This window comes from Musca autumnalis, unplaced genomic scaffold (genome assembly GCF_047663935.1).
Source record: "Musca autumnalis isolate F117 unplaced genomic scaffold, ASM4766393v1 scaffold_1, whole genome shotgun sequence".
In the NCBI taxonomy this organism is placed as follows: domain Eukaryota; kingdom Metazoa; phylum Arthropoda; class Insecta; order Diptera; family Muscidae; genus Musca; species Musca autumnalis.
In genome coordinates this window covers 138,975,573-138,999,081 of record NW_027411644.1, presented here as the reverse complement: position 1 = coordinate 138,999,081, position 23,509 = coordinate 138,975,573, and the positions used below count along the sequence as shown (strand labels likewise).

At 37.5% G+C, this 23,509-nt stretch overlaps 1 protein-coding gene across 19 annotated transcripts in view; it reads right to left on the bottom strand.

Moving 5' to 3' along the window:
- Positions 1-23,509, bottom strand: part of Bili (FERM domain-containing protein 8 Bili) — a 1,367,054-nt gene that overhangs the window by 927,080 nt on the left and 416,465 nt on the right. The gene's annotated exons all lie outside the window — the stretch shown is intronic.

The window sequence follows — 23,509 nt, the reverse complement described above, 5'->3', positions numbered from 1 at the left end:
GCCGTAATTGCACAATAATTACGTGCGTCAATAATATCTGCCGAAGAAATGCGTGTAGTAGGATAGTAGTAACGCTTTCTATACCGGGGATGCGTTTGACGAATGAATCTAAATGCGTACACAATGAAGTGAAGAGCTCTACGCAAACAAGAAAAATCTTCGAAAATCTCTTTAATGGCGACGGAAAAAAGAGAAGTGACATTTAACCGGGCGCATTTCCATTTCAGTACCAATCGGAGCCAGATCACGATTTTGTTTTACCTAGCCAGCTAGGGCCGTTCCACCATAGGGGGAGGCAGACAGTTCTGCCGGAGACAAACCTCGACTTCCTAAATCCGCGGGGTTATCTTCTGATTTGACATGGTACCAATTGAAATTGTCGAAATTTTCTTGGATTCGACACACCCTATTGGCTACAAATGTCGTCCAAGTAGAGGGGGTTCTCTTCAACCAAGCAAGAACTATCGTCGAATCTGTCCAACAATAAATTTTATTAAATTCCAGATCTATTTCCCGCACATTAGTTATCAATAGATCTGATGCTAAGACTGCTCCATAAAGTTCCAAGCGAGGCAGCGAAATTGATTTCGAAGGTGTGACTTTTGTTTTGTAGGTAGGGCAAGGTTATGGACACAATCCAAATGAGAAACTTCATTCATAGTCCTAAAACTGGCACTACTATTTCTCACCATAGAGTAAAGCGGTGTTTCTATCTGCGAATGATTTTCGCTGGAAGCATGAGTCGAAGTACTCAAATTGTTGCGCGTTGCTTGCGGGTTTTCTTTAGGCGACTTAGCAATATTCTCTCCCGGCGTTTCTATCAACGAAGCAACCGAACCACATATACTACCATTAATAGAGGAGGGGCGATATTTCTTGAATTGGGATTCGAAGACTATGCACCAGAGAGGAACATATCTGACTCTGCCTACTGCATTGGTCCAAAACCGCCCTCACAATAGTGGGTCGATCGGATGACACAATCTTGACTATCAAAGTCGGCGATAGGCAGATACCTGTCTGGAGGGACAACAAGCCGAACAATCCTATCTGCGATGATGGAGCGTTATCTGACGGACGACTATACGGACTGTTACAAGACCGATATCTATAATCGATCTGCGGACGACGCTGACGATTATTTGTGGGTTTAACCACGGTCTTCGCACTTTCATGAAGGAGCGTGTGGTGTTCTTCATTGCATACGGCACATTTTCTTTTCCTTCGGCAGTCCCTAGCTTGGTGGGATTTAGATAAACACCGTACGCAGTCATTAAATTTTACGACAATGCGACGTCGCATGAGTAATGATAGTATTATCATCACGATTATAAAAATTGTATATTTATCTTAGAATTACAAATAGCTATATATCATTCCTTCTTTTCAGTTTACTTCAATATCTGTTTACTAAATACCCATTATTATCATGTAATCAATATCTGTTTATAATTCTCTCAACACATATTTGTATTACAATTGATAATTATTGATTTTGTAATCCACATTATTATAACACTAATACTTTATATAATTCTTCATATCGACATATTTGAATTTACTGTTATTGATAATTTCCATTTCCTGTAAAACATATTTTTCATATTTTGTCACTTTTATATTTCCCTTCAAATAAATAAGTTCTTGTTTCTGAAAATATACATATTTGAAAATATTGAATTTAAATAAACATTTAAAAAACTATTAACAAACCAAAAACATTACTGCCGCAGTCGGTAGGATGAACCTTCATTTCAAGAAGCTTAAGCTGTCGTGAAAGAATCAAGAAAAAATCAAACATTTTGAATTTTTGGAGGGAAGCAATATAAACAATTTTATGAACCTTTAATTCAAGAATCTGAAGCATTCAAGATAAAAGGACTGTATCTTTATTTAAAAAGCCTAATCCTTTTTTTTTGTGAATTATGCTACAAACCTATATATTTTCAGTTTTTCAATATCAATTTTGGAGGGAAAAGAATCAATCAATAATTTTTCAAAATTTTGGAGGGAAAAGTCATATACCAAGAAATCAATCAATTTCCATTTTTTCAATTTTGAAGGAAAAATCTGTGTACGAACACGAATTAATCAATTTCCAATTATTAATTTTTTTGGCGGGAAAAGAAAATAGATTTATCAAAAAATGGAATCATCCACGAATCAAAATAATAATAGCAATATCCAAGCATCGTTCTTTCTCACAATAAATGATGTTCTCAAAGATGCACAACGGATTAATGAATTTAGAGGTGATAATAGTTATGCTCTTACGTCCTTCATAAAAGAAGTTGACACCGTTCTTGCTTTGGTTGAAAATAATGCTGATGCAAAAAGCTACGTACTCAACAGAATCATTCTTAATAAAATTCAAGGAGAGGCTCTCCATGTACTGAGATGTTTGGGGCCTAATCCAGTTTGGGATGAAACAAAGAATTTATTAATTCAGAACTTCGGAGTAAGGGAATCATACCATCAACTTTTCCATGAAGCATTTGAAGCAATAAATAATGGTATTGTAAATTATTATAAGCACTTATTATTTATTTTATGTAAGTTAAACGAAAAATTTTAATACGATTCAGAGAAACCGATAGAGTTTAGCCCTGCAAATGCAGAACAAATTATTTTGAGAAATTTTATTAATAATATAGATGTAAATTTGGCTTCCGTTGTTATAAACAGAAATGTATCTAGTTTAAGAGAAGCTTACAATTTACTAGAACAACAAGGTCTAATTAGGAATAACAGTCAGAAAATATACAATAGCAATACTTATAATATAAAATATACATCAGAAACATATTCCAACAAACATTTCATACCACAAATTTATGCTCAAAAAAGTAATTATAACTTTACAAATATAAATTCGGGATTTAGATATAATTATCAAAATAGAAATAAACAAGAAAACTCCCATCAATTTTCAAACATGAACATTCGTAATAAAAGAAATCATCCTCCCTATTTTATTACCCAGTACCGAAACCAAAGTACACCATCAAAAACAAGTCTTCAGTATAGTCCAAATAATTATAACAATAATTTTATCCGCCAAACAACACATTTTAATAATCGTAATAATTCCCAATACCATAATAATAGTGGTAGATACAGATATACAGTTCCCAATGAAATGGATATTGATCACATATATGGAGTGGTTCACTGTCCGGAGGATAGGGTCAAACATTTTAATTTTCATTTAACTGCTTCGAAAAGGCACTTCCCAAGCAGTATAACCAACGATACTGGTGGAATTAAAAATATTGTCAGTAGTCCTTTGTATGATAGCATTTATTTCAATACAGAAGAAAAATCGTATCAGCAAATAAGTTATATGAATGATGACTTCAGCTCTTTGTATAACAATAATGGTCTCTCGATTGAAGGCAAAGAAACTGAATTTCCTGGAGATAAAGAAACTGAAGTTCTTGACATTGTTTCTTTATCTAAAGATAAAGCAACAGAACTTCTTAACAATGTTTCTTTTTCGGAAGACAAAGGATCTGGACCTTCTAGCAGTATTTCTTTATCTGAAGATAATGAATCTGAAGTTCATGGCATTGCTTCTTTCCCTGAAGAACTTCTTGACGAAGTTACGTTTTTCGAACAGCTCGGTATGTTTAGAAATTTAACATTCTCTGATGAAATTATAACCGAGAATACAGGGTTATTAAAAGATGTCATTCATTCCGTTTCTCAGAGAGAAGATCTTAACCCACCTAAACATTATAGCAAAAGTGAAAATATGAAAGGGCAGAAAATACAAAATCCAATAAATAAATACATTTGTTTTAAAAATATAACAACAAATAAGAAAGAAATACAGATACAAGAAGGATCTTCAATTTACCCTTATGAGTTGAAACATTATGATATGGACTTAAATGAATCCAAAAACGTATTTAATAAACAAAATATTTCAAATAATAATGTAGAAGCTGAAAACCCCTTACATTTTAAAAAATATGATCAGAAAATCGATATAAGAGAATTTGTTGATTACAATTCCATATGTATTGACAATAATAGCAGAGATTCAGAAAAAGGAGATAAAGAAACTGAAGTTCTTGACATTGTTTCTTTATCTAAAGATAAAGCAACAGAACTTCTTAACAATGTTTCTTTTTCGGAAGACAAAGGATCTGGACCTTCTAGCAGTATTTCTTTATCTGAAGATAATGAATCTGAAGTTCATGGCATTGCTTCTTTCCCTGAAGAACTTCTTGACGAAGTTACGTTTTTCGAACAGCTCGGTATGTTTAGAAATTTAACATTCTCTGATGAAATTATAACCGAGAATACAGGGTTATTAAAAGATGTCATTCATTCCGTTTCTCAGAGAGAAGATCTTAACCCACCTAAACATTATAGCAAAAGTGAAAATATGAAAGGGCAGAAAATACAAAATCCAATAAATACATTTGTTTTAAAAATATAACAACAAATAAGAAAGAAATACAGATACAAGAAGGATCTTCAATTTACCCTTATGAGTTGAAACATTATGATATGGACTTAAATGAATCCAAAAACGTAGTTAATAAACAAAATATTTCAAATAATAATGTAGAAGCTGAAAACCCCTTACATTTTAAAAAATATGATCAGAAAATCGATATAAGCGAATTTGTTGATTACAATTCCATATGTATTGACAATAATAGCAGAGATTCAGAAAAAGTTATAGCCTTATATACACAAGAGAAATCATTAAGCATAAAAGTTTCAAAGAGTGAAACAATAGAATATAATAATAAAAGTTTTCATTCAGTTATTAAAATGAATCATCAAGACATCTGCAAGGAAATTTTAAAATATAAGAAAAATAAAATTGAGAAGAACAACTCAAATAGGGAAATTTCTTACGAAAAATGTATTAAGATGCAATTTATAAGAAATTATAAATCTGTTAGATATAAGAAAAAGCTCAAACGTAGGTTTAGTGCTTTACGACATATTTTTAACAATAATATACGACGTGAAGCCAAATAAAGCAGATGATATAATTCATAATTTTTGATTGTACCATTAATTTTAAATTATTTATCACTACCGTTTATACTATTATTGTTTTTACTCTCATGTAATTATCATTGTTATATAATACTCTTCACTCAATTCTAAATAACCGTAACTTTATAGACATACATACATATATGCAGTTTTAAACCAATTTCATATTGTAATCCTAAAAACAACATTACATCATTGTTTAATGGGGGAGAAGTAATGATAGTATTATCATCACGATTATAATAATTGCATATTTATCTTAGAATTACAAACAGCTATATATCATTCCTTCTTTTCAGTTTACTTCAATATCTGTTTACTAAATACCCATTATTATCATGTAATCAATATCTGTTTATAATTCTCTCAACACATATTTGTATTACAATTGATAATTATTGATTTTGTAATCCACATTATTAATGATAGTATTATCATTACAAATACATATATCAATATGATTTATTATCTTAATATTTTTAATATCTAAATATCATTCCCTCTTCCCTTCAATCTCTTAATTTCTGTTCATTGTTTGTTAACATACATTTTTATTATATTGATAAACTTATAGATTTTGTTCTCATCACTATTGTAATTTTAATACCACTTTGTACAATTTCCCTGTCGACATATTTGAATTTACTGTTATTTCATAATTTTCATTTCCTGTTAAACATATTTTTCAAACAATATTATTTTGTCACTTTCAGGTACCAGAGCCGCAGATGAACACACAGAGATGGATTCGGACTCGGTTTGCATGGTGTCGCTGGTAGAGGCGGGGCCCGCAGATAAATCCTCATTATTGGATTCGGACCCGGGCTCGGATATTTTTACAGCCGCGATTGGCTCAACAAGGGCTTCTTCCACTGCAGCCGACGACATTCCAGTTTGGGGATCGGTGGGGCGAGGTTCCATAACAATACTGTCATCAACGTTCAAAAGTTCGTCTTCCGAATAGATTTTCATCGACATACTATATAACGAGGAGAGAACCATATTATTCGATTGCGGGGGTGTGGTCGGTCAGAACGACCTACTTTGTAATGGGGCGTCTTACAACGCCGTTTTCGGTTCGAAAAACCATTTCGATACGCCCTAATTTCCACGACGTGGGCGGAAGCTGATCATGACGAACAACAACTAGATCGTCTATCGCTATTTCTCGTTGTGGAAATTTCCACTTATATCTCATATGCAAATGCTTGAGATATTCAGCTTTCCACCTCAAACTAAACTGGTGGACAAGGGCCTGAACTTTCCTAAACCGATTAACTAGACTTATTGGTTGCTCTGTGATGAAAGGTTCAGGCGGGGCTAACAAGGGGGCACCAATCAAGAAAAGACCTGGCGTTAGTGCCACTAATTCGTCTGGACTCTCCGACATTGGACATAAAGGGCGAGAATTAAGGCACGCTTCGATCCTAGCCAATACCGTTGCTAATTCCTCAAACGTGAATTTTAAATGTCGAGATTGTTTTCGAGAATGTAACTTGAAGCTCTTGACTCCAACTTCCCATAACCCTCCCATGTGAGGGGCACCAGCAGGTATAAAATGCCACGATAGGCCCTGGTCTGATAAAGACGAGGAGACGGAGTCAGCGCTTTTCGGAGGAAATCTTTAAAATTTCTTTGAAGTTCTCGCGAAGCTCCAAGATTTTACATCAAACGGACCTGCGAAGTCCACGCCAGTATTTGTAAAAGGCCGATTAAGAGTTGTTCTCTTTGGGGAAGGGCAGCCATAAATTGACTGCAAGCACGTTTCTTCAACAAAAGGCACACTTTGCAACGCCGAACAACCAACCGAACCAAATTTTTCATACGAGAAATCCAATATTCCAATCTCAAAGTTCGCATCATTAACTGAATATCACCATGAACACATTTTCGGTGAGTATATTCTACCAACCGTAGAGCAAAGGCACTCCTATAGGGGGCAATTATAGGATTACGTTCCGAAGGTGCAAGTGTGGGCGAATTTACCAGTCTACCATTCATTCGCATGACGCCGTTGTCATCTACGAAAGGATTTAGAGGAGCCAGCAAAATCTTACCATCTAACGGCTTCTTGTCTAACAAATTCTTATAATCGTTGGCGAAATATATTTTTTGAGCCGTAATTGCACAATAATTACGTGCGTCAATATTATCTGTCGAAGAAATGCGTGTAGTAGGATAGTATTAACGGTTTCTATACCGGGGATGCGTTTGACGAATGAATCTAAATGCGTACACAATGAAGTGAAGAGCTCTACGCAAACAAGAAAAATCTTCGAAAATCTCTTTAATAGCGACGGAAAAAAGAGAAGTGACATTTAACCGGGCGCATTTCCATTTCAGTACCAATCGGAGCCAGATCACGATTTTGTTTTACCTAGCCAGCTAGGGCCGTTCCACCATAGGGGGAGGCAGACAGTTCTGCCGGAGACAAACCTCGACTTCCTAAATCCGCGGGGTTATCTTCTGATTTGACATGGTACCAATTGAAATTGTCGATATTTTCTTGGATTCGACACACCCTATTGGCTACAAATGTCGTCCAAGTAGAGGGGGTTCTCTTCAACCAAGCAAGAACTATCGTCGAATCCAACAATAAATTTTATTAAATTCCAGATCTATTTCCCGCACATTAGTTTTCAATAGATCTGATGCTAAGACTGCTCCATAAAGTTCCAAGCGAGGCAGCGAAATTGATTTCGAAGGTGTGACTTTTGTTTTGTACGATAGCAAATTAACGAAAATGTTTCCATCTGGTGACTCGACACGTATATAGACTACCCCCGCGTATGCCTTTTCCGAGGCATCGGAAAAGACACGAAGTTCAGCAGAAAGTCCTGGAACGTATTAAACCCATCTAGGTATCCTAATCGAGTTAACATGGGGATATGTTTCAACAAAACTTCTCCATTCAGCCTCAGTAGCTGGCAGAAGTGGAACATCCCAACCAATGTTGTCCAGCCAAATCTTCTGCATGATAATTTTCGCCCTAACAATCACAGGGGCCAACCAACCGACGGGGTCAAACAATTTTGCAATTGCCGAAATAACTTCCCTTTAAGTGAAGTGTTTATTGACAATAGGACTCACTTCGAAGGAGAAGCAATCTAAACGCGTATTCCACCTAATGCCCAAGGGTTTAGAACTACTAGCTTCTACAAACGATAAAAGTTGAAAATCTACCAAATGCTCAGGGGGGAAACGATCCAAAATAGCTCTACTATTCGCTGTCCATTTTCTCAGCTCGAACTTTGCCGACGATAGTGCCCTAATCAACTGGTCCCCAGCTGCCAATGCAGTCTCGATGTCGTGAGCTCCCGCTAAAACGTCATCAACGTACATACATTTTCGCAATATATGCGCCGCGAGGTTAAACTCTGGCTCAGTATCATCTGCCAGTTGAAGAAGCGTTCTAATCGCTAAGAATGGTGCACAATTTACACCGAACGTCACTGTCTGTAGTTCATAGTCTTGGACATGTTTTGTTGTTGAATCCCGATACAAAATTCTCTGAAGAGGCGAATGCTTTGAATCCACACGAACTTGCCTATACATTTGAGTAATGTTCGAGTTAAACACGAATTTGAAGATACGCCAACGGAGGATCAAAAGAACTAAATCTTGTTGTAACGTTGGACCAACGTGCGATATGTCGTTAAGAATCTGCCCATTCGAAGTTTTATTTGAGGCATTAAACACTACTCTAAGTTTCGTGGTCGGTTTTTCAAGGTTTATCACAGGGTGATGGGGTAGATAACACGAAAGGACATCCATTGAAGTATTTGCGGATACCGGCCTCAGGTGGTCAAGTTCCAAATATTCCGATAAAGTTGGTCGTAAACTATTTTTATTTCAGGCTTTTTCATTAAAGAATTCTCGTTCCAAAAATATTGTTTTAGAACGTTCGTGCGAGACTCTCCCAAATACCCGATAGCGCTAATCTCAGATTTAATCGGCAGCGTAACAATATACCTACCCTCTGAGTCCCTACGAGTAGTTCGGACGTAATTCTCCTTACAAAAACGGTCCGATGGGGTTAATATTTTGCGTTTGGGAGTCTCCTCGATTTCCCAGAATCTCAAAAGGATCTGGTTGATCTTTTCTTCCTCTGCTACCTCAATAGTAGTGGCAAAAGTTCGAAATTGTGCTGCAGGGACAGGACCCGTAACAAGCCAGCCAAATACAGTATTTTGAGCAAGTAGCGCTACAGACAAAATGGGACGACAACCATCTAACAATATTTTGGGATACAGATTAGCACCTAACAGCAAATCGACAGGACGAGATTCAAAAAGGTTAACATCTGCCAACCGAAGATCGGGAATTTGCGACCTTAAGTCGGAATTAACCATAAAAGAGGGGAGATTTCCTGAAATGGTACGCAAAACTAAAACGTTGGATTCCAATTGCTGCTAATTTGAATACGACAAGCTTTACTAGCAGTGGCCGAGAGTGAACAACTAACTCCTCCAACGCCCTAGCAGGGTACGAAACACCTAGATGAACAATATTCACCACTGCGGTATCTAAAAGTACTGCTTTATTCTGCGCGACGTGAAACACTTGTCGGGGCAAGCAACCAGCGGACGTGGATGGTGAGCAATTTTCCGAATTAGGGGGGACAGTCGAATCAGTAGTACTCTAATTTTGGGGGGCATTGCTAGTCACGGTGGAAGTTCGAGTTAAATTATTCGATGTAATATCATCCCGATGCACAAAGTATGGTGGGTCTTATTACACTTCGAACACCGACGTTTGCTATCACAATTCTTTATTTCATGATCGTTCCTAAGACAATTAATACAAAGATGATGACGTTTCATCACTTTGTACCGATCTGCCGGTTTAAGACTCTTAAAGCGGGACAGTCATGCAATTTATGACGCTGATTTTGACAAATTTTATAATTTGAACCTTTCGTAGCGCGGGGAGAACGCGGTGGCTCTGAAACTCTGGTATTTGAATGATGCGCTTGAACTTTACTATTATTTAACCGCTTGGACTGATCTGTACCAGGCGTATCATGAAGGCACATGCGCGTACGAATTCGCTCAGTGAAGAAGGTATCCAAGTCTTTCCACGAAGAAAGAGAGGATTTGTCTTTAACACTCTGCTCCCAAAGAGTCTGAGTAATTTTTGGCAATCTCTGGAGACACAAAAATACTAATATCGGATCCCAATTTTCCGTATTGACATCATACACGGTCATCGACGATAGCCATCCATTGATTCCACGTTGGATCGACTTTAATCCAGAACTAGTCTCACTATAGAGGACCGGAATATCAAACAAAACTTTCAATTGGTTGTGAACCAGAAGCCGGGGATTATCATAAGCTTCGATTAGTGCCTTCCACGCGATCTCGAAACTACGATTAATTAAGGGAAACTTCGATACAATCTAGCGAGCTTCACCAGAAGTCTTCCTAACGAGACTTCCTAACGATAGATCTTCCTAACGGTAAGACGACCATTAGCAACATATATAGCCGTAAACAAATCCCTAAAGGTTGGCCACGAATGGAAATCGCCTTCAAAAATGTCTGTATCGCACGGCGGTAGGGCAAGGTTTTGGACACAATCCAAATGAGAAACTTCATCCATAGTCCTAAAACTGGCACTACTATTTTTCACCATAGAGGAAAGCGGAGTTTCTATCTGCGAATGATTTTCGCTGGAAGCATGAGTCGAAGTACTCAAATTGTTGCGCGTTGCTTGCGGGGTTTCTTTAGGCGACTTAGCAATATTCTCTCCCGACGTTTCTATCAACGAAGCAACCGAACCACAAATACTACCATTAATATTGGAGGTGCGATATTTCCTCTATTTTCCTATTAATTTCTTAAATTTGAAATGACGAATTGTACTTCTGATCGACCGCATCGATAACCTCTTTCGTCGTCTCTACTGACGACATCATATAATCACAGCACCTTTCAAATTTTTCCTGTGCTTGTGTCCAAAGTTTTTCTAATGCGCTAAGATTAGATTGTAGCGCATGAATATCAAGCTGCTCATCACGCATCGTATTGAAACGAGCATTAAACTGGATGACCGCATCCGAAGTTCTAGTGAACATATCTGTTGGGGTGAATGGCATTTTGAACAAGTTTCCCGAAATAGGCGTAAGCGCATGGTCCAAATTGGTCCCCACAGCCACAATTGAAATGGACTGACTCAACATATTTGGCTACCTTCGATCATAGAAGTAGGGAGTCGAAGACTATGCACCAGAGAGGAACATATCTGACTCTGCCTACTGCATTGGTCCAAAACCGCCCTCACAATAGCGGGTCGATCGGATGACACAATCTTGACTATCAAAGTCGGCGATAGGCAGATACCTGTCTGCAGGGACAACAAGCTGACCAATCCTATCTGCGATGATGGAGCGTTATATGATGGACGACTATACGGACTGTTACATGGCCGATATCTGTAATCGGTCTGCGGACGACGCTGACGATTATTTGTGGGTTTAACCACGGTCTTCGCACTTTCATGAAGGAGAGTGTGGTGTTCTTCATTGCATACGGCACATTTTCTTTTGCTTCGGCAGTCCCTAGCTTGGTGGGATTTAGATAAACACCGTACGCAGTCATTAAATTTTACTACAATGCGACGTCGCATGCCAACATTCATAACCCGGAAGTTGGTGACGCAGGGACCGGAGCCGCAGATGTCTGGACTCTCCGACATTGGACATAAAGGGCGAGAATTAAGGCACGCTTCGATCCTAGCCAATACCGTTGCTAATTCCTCAAACGTGAATTTTAAATGTCGAGATTGTTTTCGAAAATGTAACTTGAAGCTCTTGACTCCAGCTTCCCATAAACCTCCCATGTGAGGGGCACCAGCAGGTATAAAATGCCTGATAAAGACGAGGAGACGGAGTCAGCGCTTTTCGGAGGAAATCTTTAAAATTTCTTTGAAGTTCTCGCGAAGCTCCAAGATTTTACATCAAACGGACCTGCGAAGTCCACGCCAGTATTTGTAAAAGGCCGATTAAGAGTTGTTCTCTTTGGGGAAGGGCAGCCATAAATTGACTGCAAGCACGTTTCTTCAACAAAAGGCACACTTTGCAACGCCGAACAACCAACCGAACCAAATTTTTCATACGAGAAATCCAATATTCCAATCTCAAAGTTCGCATCATTAACTGAATATCACCATGAACACATTTTCGGTGAGTATATTCTACCAACCGTAGAGCAAAGGCACTCCTATAGGGGGCAATTATAGGATTACGTTCCGAAGGTGCAAGTGTGGGCGAATTTACCAGTCTACCATTCATTCGCATGACGCCGTTGTCATCTACGAAAGGATTTAGAGGAGCCAGCAAAATCTTACCATCTAACGGCTTCTTGTCTAACAAATTCTTATAATCGTTGGCGAAATATATTTTTTGAGCCGTAATTGCACAATAATTACGTGCGTCAATAATATCTGTCGAAGAAATGCGTGTAGTAGGATAGTATTAACGGTTTCTATACCGGGGATGCGTTTGACGAATGAATCTAAATGCGTACACAATGAAGTGAAGAGCTCTACGCAAACAAGAAAAATCTTCGAAAATCTCTTTAAATGACGACGGAAAAAAAGAGAAGTGACATTTAACCGGGCGCATTTCCATTTCAGTACCAATCGGAGCCTGATCACGATTTTGTTTTACCTAGCCAGCTAGGGCCGTTCCACCATAAGGGGAGGCAGACAATTCTGCCGGAGACAAACCTCGACTTCCTAAATCCGCGGGGTTATCTTCTGATTTGACATGGTACCAATTGAAATTGTCAACATTTTCTTGGATTCGACACACCCTATTGGCTACAAATGTCGTCCAAGTAGAGGGGGTTCTCTTCAACCAAGCAAGAACTATCGTCGAATCTGTCCAAGAATAAATTTTATTAAATTCCAGATCTATTTCCCGCACAATAGTTTTCAATAGATCTGATGCTAAGACTGATCCATAAAGTTCCAAGCGAGGCAGCGAAATTGATTTCGAAGGTGTGACTTTTGTTTTGTACGATAGCAAATTAACGAAAATGTTTCCATCTGGTGACTCGACACGTATATAGACTACCCCCGCGTATGCCTTTTCCGAAGCATCGGAAAAGACATGAAGTTCAGCAGAAAGTCCTGGAACGTATTAAAACCATCTAGGTATCCTAATCGAGTTAACATGGGGATATGTTTCAACAAAACTTCTCCATTCAGCCTCAGTAGCTGGCAGAAGTGGAACATCCCAACCAATGTTGTCCAGCCAAATCTTCTGCATTATAATTTTCGCCCTAACAATCACAGGGGCCAACCAACCGACGGGGTCAAACAATTTTGCAATTGCCGAAATAACTCCCTTTAAGTGAAGTGTTTATTGACAATAGGACTCACATCGAAGGAGAAGCAATCTAAACTCGTATTCCACCTAATGCCCAAGGGTTTAGAACTACTAGCTTCTACAAACGATAAAAGTTGAGCATCTACCAAATGCTCAGGGGGGAAACGATCCAAAATAGCTCTACTATTCGCTGTCCATTTTCTCAGCTCGAACTTTGCCGACGATAGTGCCCTAATCAACTGGTCCCCAGCTGCCAATGCAGTCTCGATGTCGTGAGCTCCCGCTAAAACGTCATCAACGTACATACATTTTCGCAATATATGCGCCGCGAGGTTAAACTCTGGCTCAGTATCATCTGCCAGTTGAAGAAGCGTTCTAATCGCTAAGAATGGTGCACAATTTACACCGAACGTCACTGTCTGTAGTTCATAGTCTTGGACATGTTTTGTTGTTGAATCCCGATACAAAATTCTCTGAAGAGGCGAATGCTTTGAATCCACACGAACTTGCCTATACATTTGAGTAATGTTCGAGTTAAACACGAATTTGAAGATACGCCACCGGAGGATCAAAAGAACTAAATCTTGTTGTAACGTTGGACCAACGTGCGATATGTCGTTAAGAATCTGCCCATTCGAAGTTTTATTTGAGGCATTAAACACTACTCTAAGTTTCGTGGTCGGTTTTTCAAGGTTTATCACAGGGTGATGGGGTAGATAACACGAAAGGACATCCATTGAAGTATTTGCGGATACCGGCCTCAGGTGGTCAAGTTCCAAATATTCCGATAAAGTTGGTCGTAAACTATTTTTATTTCAGGCTTTTTCATTAAAGAATTCTCGTTCCAAAAATATTGTTTGAGGACGTTCGTGCGAGACTCTCCCAAATACCCGATAGCGCTAATCTCAGATTTAATCGGCAGCGTAACAATATACCTACCCTCTGAGTCCCTACGAGTAGTTCGGACGTAATTCTCCTTACAAAAACGGTCCGATGGGGTTAATATTTTGCGTTTGGGAGTCTCCTCGATTTCCCAGAATCTCAAAAGGATTTGGTTGATCTTTTCTTCCTCTGCTACCTCAATAGTAGTGGCAAAAGTTCGAAATTGTGCTGCAGGGACAGGACCCGTAACAAGCCAGCCAAATACAGTATTTTGGGCAAGTAGCGCTACAGACAAAATGGGACGACAACCATCTAACAATATTTTGGGATACAGATTAGCACCTAACAGCAAATCGACAGGACGAGATTCAAAAAGGTTAACATCTGCCAACCGAGGATCGGGAATTTGCGACCTTAAGTCGGAATTAACCATAAAAGAGGGGAGATTTCCTGAAATGGTACGCAAAACTAAAACGTTGGTTTCCAATTGCTGCTAATTTGAATACGACAAGCTTTACTAGCAGTGGCCGAGAGTGAACAACTAACTCCTCCAACGCCCTAGCAGGGTACGAAACACCTAGATGAACAATATTCACCACTGCGGTATCTAAAAGTACTGCTTTATTCTGCGCGACGTGAAACACTTGTCGGGGCAAGCAACCAGCGGACGTGGATGGTGAGCAATTTTCCGAATTAGGGGGGACAGTCGAATCAGTAGTACTCTAATTTTGGGGGGCATTGCTAGTCACGGTGGAAGTTCGAGTTAAATTATTCGATGTAATATCATCCCGATGCACAAAGTATGGTGGGTCTTATTACACTTCGAACACCGACGTTTGCTATCACAATTCTTTATTTCATGATCGTTCCTAAGACAATTAATACAAAGATGATGACGTTTCATCACTTTGTACCGATCTGCCGGTTTAAGACTCTTAAAGCGGGACAGTCATGCAATTTATGACGCTGATTTTGACAAATTTTATAATTTGAACCTTTCGTAGCGCGGGGAGAACGCGGTGGCTCTGAAACTCTGGTATTTGAATGATGCGCTTGAACTTTACTATTATTTGACCGCTTGGACTGATCTGTACCAGGTGTATCATGAAGGCACATGCGCGTACGAATTCGCTCAGTGAAGAAGGTATCCAAGTCTTTCCACGAAGAAAGAGAGGATTTGTCTTTAACACTCTGCTCCCAAAGAGTCTGAGTAATTTTTGGCAATCTCTGGAGACACAAAAATACTAATATCGGATCCCAATTTTCCGTATTGACATCATACACGGTCATCGACGATAGCCATCCATTGATTCCACGTTGGATCGACTTTAATCCAGAACTAGTCTCACTATAGAGGACCGGAATATCAAACAAAACTTTCAATTGGTTGTGAACCAGAAGCCGGGGATTATCATAAGCTTCGATTAGTGCCTTCCACGCGATCTCGAAACTACGATTAATTAAGGGAAACTTCGATACAATCTAGCGAGCTTCACCAGAAGTCTTCCTAACGAGACTTCCTAACGATAGATCTTCCTAACGGTAAGACGACCATTAGCAATATATATAGCCGTAAACAAATCCCTAAAGGTTGGCCACGAATGGAAATCGCCTTCAAAAATGTCTGTATCGCACGGCGGTAGGGCAAGGTTTTGGACACAATCCAAATGAGAAACTTCATCCATAGTCCTAAAACTGGCACTATTATTTCTCACCATAGAGGAAAGCGGAGTTTCTGCGAATGATTTTCGCTGGAAGCATGAGTCGAAGTACTCAAATTGTTGCGCGTTGCTTGCGGGTTTTCTTTAGGCGACTTAGCTATATTTTCTCCCGACGCACTGTGGTTTAGTATGTATGGGAGAGAGCGACAAAAATATTTCTAATCAAGATATCGATCTGAAAATTACCGTAAACTCGTAGTGAATATAAGATAATTTTCCCCAAAGATCGTCGGGATTGGTTCACTTTAAGTATTGACCCCCCATAACGGTACTTCCAGTTTTTTATTAATTTCAAGATTCTGTCTATATTTTCAAAGTGAATTCGCTGTAATTTGACATTTTGTATTCTTTGGTGGTAGTAAACAATTTGCGTAGGTCCATGGTCAATAGAGGTCCATGTTTTGGTATATCCCCCATATAGAAGAAACTCCCGTTTTTTATAATTTCACGATTTTGGCTATATTTTCCAACTGAATGGGCTGCAATTTGACATTTGGAGTTTATAATATGTATCAAACATTCTTGCCAGAATTCATCAATATATGTCCACATTTTGGTGTAGTCTTATATCATGTTAACTCCCGATATTTGGCATATTTAAGTATTTGGTCTAAGGTTTTTCCAAAAACGTTTGTAAAAATCTTGACATTTTATGAATTTTATTCCTGACAAGGATTAACTGCTAACAAGTGTCAACATTATGAGGCACAGAATATTCTTACTAGGAGGGTTAACATATGGACCAAGGGTGTACCAGGTTATATTATATGTAAACAATGTCCTCAAGGTTTCAAACAGGGAATATCGGGAAACTAAGATGTTTTACGAGACGTTTAGTTCGCGAGGATGGGTTGGCATCTATTAAAATAAGTACTAGCTACAGGATATCTCGATTAGGAGAGCTCCCAGATCGACTAAAAATTTACCAGGATATCAATTTTTTTGTTCTCTTGTTCTGTATCCAGATTTTTGAAATTCCTTTGCAGAGATCGTGTATACGATCTGACAACTTAGAGAACTCATATCCCGCAACATCCACCTGAAGGTTTGCTATAACACTATGCAACAAAATGGAGGTGAAAGTCTGGGGAAGAGATAATTTCTTTTGGGGATGGATTTCTTTGGTGAGTATATTAAGAACCCCCAAGGACAGATCCGCCGTGAGTCGAACTTCCGACAAAATCGATTAGTTGTCAATGAGAGTCGTACATAAATTTTCTGAGCGACATTTTTGCAGAAAATTTCGGAGCTGAAAAACGTCATCTTGTGGTACTTTTATTACGGCTCTTAAAATAAAGGACATTGAAGGAAGCGAGTTAAAAAGTCGAAGTGCTCTACGAAAATAATCCTCATTCGGTTTGACTGAAGACATGTCATCTCAAAAATAAGCTAAAGCAACAGTGAACAAAGACATAACGCTAATTCCTGATGGCTTACAGGGTCTCTAACAAAAACTTCATCACGCCATAACGCGGAAGTTCGACTCACGGCGGATCACATGGCTGAAATACTCAGAAAATATCGCCAACATTACAAAGGGGTATTTTGCCACCGTTGAAAATTTTGATGTTGGCTGGCCGGGGAATCGAATCCACGACCTTCAGCGTGCAAGGCGGGTGTGTATAAATTTCCACCACGGTGGCACCCTATTTCAAAAACATAAAAGTGGGAAAACACACATTCATACTGGAATCCTAAAAACATAATTTTTTATAAAATAAGATCGAAACAAAATGCAAAACGACAACACAGATTGCTTGAAAACACCCAAAAACCCTATACTAAACATTCACAAAACTGCGAGTATACTCAGTATAACGAAAATTGAATACCGCTCGGCAACTGTCGACAGACGAGATAATTTTTTTCTAATTTTGGACACTTCAACGAACATTTAAATAAAAATAACGTGAGGATCCGCGAGGATCCAAGGTACCAAAAATCTACTTCTTTTCACAATATTAAATAAAAAACACTCGCAAAAATACATTTCAGAAGAGATCAATTTTACTACAGAATAAACATACAACTTTATGATGTTATCAAATAAAAACAATAACAATATTATTAACTTTAACTTCCAATTCTTACTATAGTAATTTTACACATTACTTTTTTGTGATATCACTTGTAACTTGTCACTACGTTAATGGAAATTTCAATGTATCAATTTCTTCAAATGGAAATGCTCACTTCTGTGGCTCTGCTTTAGCAAGTACCGTTAGAAGTGGTAAAAAGAAAGCCGGAATACTAAAATTTGATGTGTCTACGATAGATTTGAATAGTTACAATCATAATTTGTAGACATCGATTTTTGTATTTTTGTCGCGGGCTGGGACCACAGTGCGACGTTTCTATCAACGAAGCAACCGAACCACAAATACTACCATTAATAGAGGAGGTGCGATATTTCTTGAATTGCCCTAGTTTCCTATTAATTGCTTAAATTTGAAATGACGAATTGTACTTCTGATCGACCGCATCGATAACCTCTTTCGTCGTCTCCACTGACGACATCATATAATCACAGCACCTTTCAAATTTTTCCTGTGCTTGTGTCCAAAGTGTTTCTAATGCACTGAGAGAAGACGGTAGCGCATGAATATCAAGCTGCTCATCACGCATTGTATTGAAACGAGCATTAAACTGGATGACCGCATCCGAAGTTCTCGTGAACATATCTATTGGGGTGAATGGCATTTTGAACAAGTTTCCCGAAATCTGTACTCAACAAGCAAGAAGGGAAGGTCTAAAGCACGATTTGCTCTTATAATGAATCCAAAAACCAAGAATTAAACTGATTCTACTCCGCACGATATACGAAGAAACCACAAAAGGATCAAAAAGTTATACATAAACTCCTAAAGTTTCAAAAAATCGACCGAATTTTTCAAAGGTCCAAGAAAAATAACAAAAGCTTCCGAAAATCTAACGAAACCGCACTATAGGGCCAAAGAAATCGAAAATGTTCACAAAATAAATGCCTTGAACCTTTCACACAATAGTGAAATATCAAAAAATTGGTCTATAATCACCAAAATTATTATCTGCGATGAGATATTTAGCAACCACATGCAAAGATACGATGAAAAATATGTGAAAATTTTCAAATAAATAATAAAGATTTCAAATATATTCAAAAAAACTAAAAAAATTTTATTAAATTGTGTATTTTTTCCGGTAATTTTCCAAAAACCGTATTTTCGCGCACAAAAAATTCAAAATATTTTAATTTTTATTATTTTCTACCGAAAATATTGAGATTTATAACTTTTATTTCCACAGTTTACCTACTATTTAGGCAATGGAACTACCGAATGTAGCGTATTTTCCAAAAATAAATATTAAACAAGTAAAAAAGTATCCTCAGCCTGTATATATTGAAACAATTTTTTTTTTCTCAAAAAACGTATGTTTTTTTTAAATGTTAGGAATTTTAACCTACAAAAATGTTCATTAGGATTAGAGATCAAAAGTTTTTCGGAGGAGATACTAAGAGGAATGGATCTACATTGACCATTATGGAAGTAGATCTCCAGCCACTACATATGGTGCCATAGGGGGTTTTAACACCCATCGGGATGTTTGCTCAAGAAGTATGGACTTGCCCCTGAAAAAACGTTTACCATCGTAATTCAGGCAGCGAATGCAAGTTGCTTCAACAAAAATCAAAGTGATTCGATAGCAGGTCTTAAAATGAACTTATCCAAAATTTTGTGTGGGAGGTAACGGATGGAGTGGACAAATCTAGTCTATATTTGAACCTGATCTATATCTAGTAGATATATTAGGATGTGTAAAGTATGGACCAATTCGGCCACTCCCTTCAAGAGTGGGGGAGGTACCTGAAGGAGTGGACCGATATGGCTTATCTTCAAACTTAAACTATGTTTGGACAAAATATTACTAAGGCCAAATTTTGGACCGAATCGGCAGATCCGTTCTAGATTTATCTTGCGCTCCAACCACCTCACACGGTGTAATAGGGTTTTTTTGCAACTTTCAGGCTATTTTCTCAGGAAGTATGGACTTGCCCCTAATGAAACTTGTACCGTCGTATGGATGGCAGTGAATATAAGTTGCTAAAACAAAAATCAAAGCGATTCGATGTCAGGTCTTAAAATGAACTTATCCAAAATTTTGTGTGGGAGGTAACGGATGGAGTGGACAAATCTAGTCTATATTTGAACCTGATCTATATCTAGTAGATATATTAGGATGTGTAAAGTATGGACCAATTCGGCCACTCCCTTCAAGAGTGGGGGAGATACCGGAAGGAGTGGACCGATATTGCCCATCTTCGAACTTAAACTAAGTTTGGGCAAAATATTACGAAAGCCAAAATTTGAACCGAATCGGTTCATCCGTTCGAGAGTTATCGTGCGCACCAAACAGACAGACGGACGGACATTGCTCAATCGACTCCAAATTGTCTGAAACACATTTCGTCCAAACATATTTGGGGTCTAAAACCATTATATCGATGAGGTACATTTTGCCCGTATTAAAGTGTATATATCCTCGTTAGCATAAATGCTGAGGGTATAAAAATACAAATTTTAATAAAAAATCTCCAAGAGTAATTAAAAATGTCAAATTCCGCACGAAAAATATCAATTTTAACACTTTTTATTTAAAAAAGTCATATTGACCGATCGTAGGGTGTACGCGTTATTATTTTTTTCAAAAACGTCGTTTTCTAACACCCAATTATCATTCAATAATAATCGAAAATAAAATTCAAAAAATGTTAATATTTTATGTTGGTTCCGTTTATCGAGGGTCACCTGTATAATATGTTACGTTGCGTTTATCGAGGGTCACCTGTAACACAACAGACAATACCAAACTTATGTATGTATATGCGTATCAAGTGGCTGACCGACTAGGCAACTATATTAGCCGTATGATTTCTATGGCGTTTGTGTGTAGGTACACCTATTACTGATCACTAGTAGACGAACGAACAAACCAACAAACCAATGCAATTAAAGTGCGTGTATTTTTTGGGGGTGATTTATGAATAATATTTTAATTATTAAAAATGAAATTTTGAAAAAAAAATTAACAATTCTAAAATTTCAATTACACCAATCGATGGGGAATTTTATGCACATTAAAATGACACCGCACAATATTTTATTTTCAACAGAAAAGACAAAAATACACTTTTCTTCAATTTTTTTTTATTTTTCTTTATTTTCAATTGCCGCCGGCAAAACAATATTTGCAATCAAGACGGAGGGGACGGGGTACGCAACGCGTTGTAAAACGGCCACAAAGAATATCAACGAAGCGATTGTTGTTGTTTTTACAAAAATTTTTTCTTCGATATTTATTTCTTTTTAAGAATATTATTTATTTAATTTCACCGGCACTTTTTTCACTGTACGTACCTGTTTGTTTTTAATGTAAACAAGATGATGGTGATAATGAGATGATGTGGTGGTGGACTGTATTGATGGTGATTATGATGTTGATGCTTTGCAATTAGAAAAAAGAAGAAAACAATTACTTCTTTTGACAACAGCTCGTTCGTAATCCGGTACGAATGGACCAACGTTTGCGCCAATGCGTGGAAATATGCAAAGCCCAAACCAATAAATAGATAAAAAATTCGTTATAGAGTGGTTATTTATTTTATTTATAGAGAAGTTGAAAGAGGTGAAAATGGACTGAAAAAAGGCGTGTTTCATATTTTTCTTCATTAAAGAGAAAAATTCGTTATAAGGAAGTGCGTTATAGAGAAGTTCGACCGTATTAATTATCCACAAATTTTAGATATTATTAATAGTTAGGTTGGTTGTGAACCCATGAATGCAGTTTTTGAAGACAGTCGCACGCGGCACACACTGCAGCACCCTCTTGCGAACTGGGCTAAAGCCAGCTTGGTGTAATTCCATTCGATGTGCAATTGATCTATTTTTATCTCACACTATTAGATTTCAAGTGCAGAAGCAAATGTCGGTGGGCGCTTTTGGGTGGAAGCACGTGTGATTACCCTGTGTAGCCGAATTGGTGCAACAGATGATTGGAGTAAATACCCTTAGACAAATTGATACAATAACGTTGTTACTCCGATGTGGGCGTCGATTTATTTCATCTTAAATGCGCACGACAAATTACAAAGGAGTGCTAAAACAGACATTCCAGTACCGAGAAACGTTTTCGGATGTCCGGAGTGGAAATTTCATCACGATATTATAAACTTTTACACACTTCGAGTAGTCAAAACATAAATTTTCAGAAGAAATGCGGATGTCCTGATGGAGCCGCAATAATCTATATGGCAATGGCTTATGCGTAAAATCTACGACTCTAGTAGACTACACGCTTCCAAAAATTAACTTGTTGAAGGAATAAGGCAAGCCTTGTTAGACATTACACTTGATTAAAAATAGAATGCTTGTCGAAGCAATATATACGGGTGTATTCATACTCATGGTTTTCAGTATAGTGTGAATATGAATCGATATTCTTTTACAATCTTTCTGTATACACAAGTTTTAAATTTTTTACATTTTAATATTGAATCGAAACGATTCTACGATTTCTACTTTATATTGTTTCAAATTTTCATGCTGATATCTCTGAAACTCAACGAGTTATAGCCCATTTACTAGGATTTTGGCAAAAATTAAAAAGGCACTAAAAGCACATCAAACCATGTTTGTTCTTGCACAGAAATTTAGCTTTAGTATCTAGCTAGCTCTTCGCAAAAGATGGTAAAAGTCGTTATTTTATATTTTGTGTAGAAATTTTTTAAGTTGGAAAGTCAAATATCAAATCAAGTTGGCAACTTCAAACGCGTTTTTCTCGAAACTGAGTTTTTTGAGATGTGACACTCTTGGAGTAAACCAGGGATATGTTGTTGGTGCAGAATGTTCTCCAACATGAACATTTGTGTTTTAGCGTATGGAATACTCGGAGAGACTGTACAGAGAACTGCATAGTTTTTCATAGGGTGTTTTTTTAATGTTATTGTTATGAAGTTTCTATTTATTCTATTATATAAAATTGTTTCTACAATACACAGAATAAACGACACCCCGAAAATGTTGATTAAATGCTTCATCACACCATTTTTTTTAATGTCGATAAAATATTTCAAACATATTGCGAAAATGTTTATCAAACATGAAAATGTTACCAGAAAACGACCGATAAACGATTTCAAACAAATAATTTATTGAAATTAGTTAAAGTTTTTAACCAGTATTTGTTGTTATAAGGACTTTCAACGTTTGTCACATGTTATCGCTCTCAAGAGCGAGAGAAAAATAACTTTTTACGACATAAAGAGATTTTGCACTACAACAATGTGCTGTGTTTGTGTGTGTCGTTGATAGTTTATTTCAAAGCATGGGATGACATTTTTGCTGCATGGAGGGAAGGTGTGTGTGGAGTTTGGTTTATTTATCTACTTATTGCCCCGGTGAATGCTTGTATGTATACTAAAAGTTTGCAAAATTAGTTTCAGCTTTGTTGTTTTTGTGGACCTAACAAAAGAAGAGGGAAAGAAAAAATGGTTTGTTTTGCAGAGAGCATT